This window comes from Macrobrachium rosenbergii, chromosome 53 (assembly GCF_040412425.1).
Source record: "Macrobrachium rosenbergii isolate ZJJX-2024 chromosome 53, ASM4041242v1, whole genome shotgun sequence".
NCBI classification, from domain to species: Eukaryota; Metazoa; Arthropoda; class Malacostraca; order Decapoda; family Palaemonidae; genus Macrobrachium; species Macrobrachium rosenbergii.
The window spans coordinates 40,579,452-40,584,451 of NC_089793.1; the positions used below are offsets into that span (position 1 = coordinate 40,579,452).

The 5,000-nt window shown below is 32.8% G+C and overlaps 1 protein-coding gene across 1 annotated transcript in view; it reads left to right on the plus strand.

Annotated features, from left to right (window-relative positions):
- The window catches only part of LOC136834412 (uncharacterized), a 346,463-nt gene that overhangs the window by 295,124 nt on the left and 46,339 nt on the right, over window positions 1-5,000 (plus strand). The gene's annotated exons all lie outside the window — the stretch shown is intronic.

Here is a 5,000-nt window from a genome sequence, read left to right on the forward strand (position 1 = left end):
CTGCCACATTTCCTCGTTAAGTAAGGATGGTGTCTTGATTTTCGAGGCGTGGGATTATGTGAGATGACGCTGTATGTACGTTCGCCGGAAGTGTCCAGGTTCCTGTGAGGAACATGTGTTTGTGCGTGTCTTTGTGTGGAGTCCCAAGGTGTGAAGGAATTAGGTTGGGTAAAGGGAATCATTAGAAGACCAACATTGAACCTTTTGAAAAGTTTTGAAAAGTAATGGGACTTTTGTTGCGCTCAATACCAGAACTGATTTGAATACTGGGTTTCGAGTTAAGGACCATATCTATTTACCAAACTGTTGACTGTTTTCTCCATTTCTACAACATGTATCTTGTTTAAGCATGTATGGTTGAATAACGTGGGAGGAATTCCCATATCTGTATTTTTTTGTGTGTTTTGGGAAACTAACAAAGATTTTGCTTGTCTTCTTCAGATGTTTTGCTGAGTAAAGGTCGAGAATGTACTCGTTGGGAATATACTAGACTTTGACCTATTTTTGACCTGTTTATTTTATTTGATGACAGAAGTTTTAGTCACTAGTTTTGGTTGGTCTAGAATCATAAATTCGATGGATTGTGTATCAGAATTTCCTTTAGTTATGATTTCCATTTATATGTCCGTAGCTTTTGCTGAATTACTTTCGTTAAATTTGCAAATAAAGTCTAGTTTTGGATCTGGATGTTTAATTCCAGTAGGCCTTTGTCTGTGGTTAGATACAGGGAGAGGAGTCCACGAGGGAGAAGGAATGTGCTGACCCAACGCTGAGCCACGGCTACCAGAGAGAATCTTAGAGATGTAAGTTGATATGGTGCTGTTCTTAAAAAACAGATACCGTAAGAGATTATGCCCCTAATTGACCTTGAAAGAGAGATATGTGCGTCTTGCTAGGAATCTTGAAATGAAAACGCAGGATATGGCAGACAGAAGTAATGAAAAGCCGGATAGAGTTAAAGTTGCTGTGGGGGATAGGTTTTTTTGTGAAACTAAATGCCAGGAATCAGTTGAACTATAAGCAAGGTCCTAAATAACACACACACACACACACACACACATACACACATATATATATGTATATATATATATATATATATATATATATATATATATATATATATATATATATATATATATATAAAATTACAGTATGCACATACACAAAAGTATAGTGAGGAAGTTGAAGAGAATGAGTTCAAAGAACTTGTAACTACTGAGATGAAGTGTTCACGTAGAAAATGTGGCATATAAAGAATAGAAATGACGAGAACTAGAAAATTCGCTAAAGTGGTAAAAAGTTTAGTAGCTGCAGTGGTGGATCTGAGTATTTTTGAGATGATCTAGTCATGTGGAAAGGATGGGTGTATGAGGAGAGAATTGAGGATGACCCTTACGGCGATGGTGATATGTGATGGACCTACTCGAAAGGAAGGTGAGTGGCGCAGTGTGTGTAGGGGGTTTGATTTGCTGATAATGACCTAATTCTTGGGAGTTTTCTACACAGTGGGTTCATGAGCACACACACACAGGAAATATATACAGTATATATATATATATATATATATATATATATATATATATATATATATATATATATATATATATATATATATATGTATATATATATAATCATGAAGCTACAAATGTCGCTTAATATCAAATTCACGCTACCTCAGGAATATCTCGGAGAATTATCACCGAAGGGGAATTTATATAAGTGATAAATTCATTTTATCACTTATATAAATTCCCCTTAAATGATAATTCTCCTTCGGAGAATATTCCTAATTAACATGAATTTAATGATATTGCTGGCATTTATAACTTCATAATTACATATAAATCACGGTGTGATAAAAATTTCATATATATATATATATATATATATATATATATATATATATATATATATATATATATATATACATACATATATACTGTATATATTTCTGCTAACCTTCAACTAAAAGAATAAAATAGCAGAATCACAAACTACGAGTACAATTAATGTTACCGCAAACACTGAAAGTACTGGACATAACAATAGCTTTCACGGTACATAGACAGTATTCTTATGAACGCCAGAACAGCAACCGAATTGCTATGAGAGCAATATAGCTGAAACGACAAGGCGTCGTCCCATCGCAATTCCAGAAATGGAAGGGCTAAAAGTGAAACAGAAGAAAAGTCAAATGCATTTTATATGATCGAGAATTCCTCGCAGGCGGGATAAAAGCGGTTGGCATTACCTTGCCTGGGAGGGCGCTCTGTACGGTACGTAGGAGTATTGAATTTATCCGTTCTTTCATTTATTTTTATGCTGAATTTTTGTTTAGTGACTCATTGTGAATTTAATAAGATACAAACACATGCACACACACATTTATATATACATACATACATATATATATATATATATATATATATATATATATATATATATATATATATATATATATATATATATATATATATGAATTTCTGACTCACATCAGGATCGAACCCAGGTCTTTCAAATGAAGGCAAGGCGCTGCCCACTAGGCCAGCCTTTCAATTGAAAGACCTGGGTTCGATCTGATAGTCAAAATTTATTTCTGTTCCACATGTGATTGTGTGATGATTATTTCTATATATATATATATATATATATATATATATATATATATATATATATATATATATATATATATATATATGTATACAATTAGATATTGAACCACTCCATGAATTATGCATAAATATATGAATTTAAGCAATTCTTATTCTAATATTTTTCCAACTTTTATAGAGAGTGTAGGGAGTTTACTCAAAGATATTTCATAATTACTTATCTATATTCCTTATTTATTCAAACATACGTCTTACTGGAATTATTTTAGTTTAATCCATTTATGTTAAACATTTGGTAGCTCTGATCCCTTGAAAAATACCTCTTACTACTTATGTTTGTTACTCAATAAATCATTTATAATCCGTAATCTATATATCTCTGTCTTTTGATCATTAGCTTAATTAATGTATCAATAATTAATTCAATTAAGTATGCAACTATGTTTACTCGAGACAAATAATCTATTTACGGATTAATGCTTCAGATATTGACACCTTAAGTTAATTGTCGTTTTTATAAATTCAGTTTCACGTTCGCTAAATGTTCTCACATATCACGTCAGACTTGACATTTATATATATATATATATATATATATATATATATATATATATATATATATATATATATATATCTATATATATTTATATATAATGAATATATATATATATATATGAATATATATATATATATATATATATATATATATATATATATATATATATATATAGACCCATAAGAAAAATGGTAACTAAGTCAGCTTGCGTAACTGAACCCCTCAAAACTTTATAAAACCATACACAAATAACTCGCTTGATTGTTTTATTTTATTGAAATGAGGGCCAGTTTAAGATCACTATCTGACAGCAAACTCTCAAAAAACGAAAAAGGAGGCCATTCCACGATTAAACGTCTGCCAAAGAAGAGTACGCACAAAAACGAAATCCATAAAGTCATGGTCAGCTCCACCAATCAGGAATGAACTGCCGAATTCAAGCGGAACGTGAAGAGCAGATGGCATTAACGTGATTTTGGATGGCAGTCGCTGATTATCTAACAGGTACGATAGCCGGCACAACTGGCATCATCAAGACTATTATGACTGACACTTCTGAGATGAGCATTGTGTTTGCCGTTTGGTTATCATGCAGATCTTGGCACCAGAACAGCAAAGTGAAAATATCATACTTTTTATCCAAACAACTTTCACTGCAAAGTAGTAAGCCATGTTGAAACACGGTTTACAACTTTGAACCTAAATCAAAGATTATTTGCGTTTCTGTTAGCAAGGACCTGTGTTTTGGGATTCTGATGGGAATATCATGACAGACAAGATAGTGTCAGCAATGGAGAGTATTACACATCAGAATTGCATCAAACGAAAAAGCAATTAAGATGAATCCCTTAGGAAAGATAAGATCTGACACCTTCGTATATCTAGTTATTATTTCCTAAACCCAAACGCCACGCATATGGTCACCATTTTGAGAACATTACTGAAGTCATCCAAGTCCCTGGATTAGAAAGCAATGCAAGAACTGTCTTTTTTTTCTGGAAAATTTCTGGCTGATGGCAAAACACTCCTGAATAACCACCGTTACTGTATGTGTGTGTGTATATATATATATACATACACATATATTTAGTGCTCAAATCGCAACAAAAAACCAAAGCATATTCCCGCGATGCTAAAACCATTGTACCTCTGACAGTTTAAGTCGGCTGCAAGACTCGTAGCCAGTGGCGGAAAGGTGATGGGGCTGACATTTGCTAACATAGCAGTAGCAGATTATCAGGATGATAACACCTTGAACCATCCTGTCTGAGAAGAAGAAATTAAATATATATATATATATATATATATATATATATATATATATATATATATATATATATATATATATATATATAGGTATATATGTATATATACATATATACACACACATATACAGTATATATATTATGTATGAATGTATGTTTGTATGTACGTATGTATATTTATTAATATATATGGGGGTTGAGGGGTGACGCAGATCAGTGGTAGCGCTTTGGATTACCATTTACAGGAGCCATTATTTGGTCCCCGCCTGCCCTCCTCAAACTGACCTACCAGTGCAGGGGGATACCAGCATCAGCTGGGGTCGTCTACAAAAGGCCATAGAGTTCTTAAACTCATTTCGAAGACTTGTTAATCCTTCAGGCCCCACCCTCTCTGAAAGGATATAAGGAGCACGGGATTAAATAAATGTGGAATATCCATTATATTTGTATGGCCAATATGGCAAAAATGAAGTATCTGGGGGATTCATAAAATGTTGATTGATACAGGGTTAAAAAAAATGTTAGTTTCATGAATGAAACGTCCAAAAATGTTCAGCTCAAATTTAC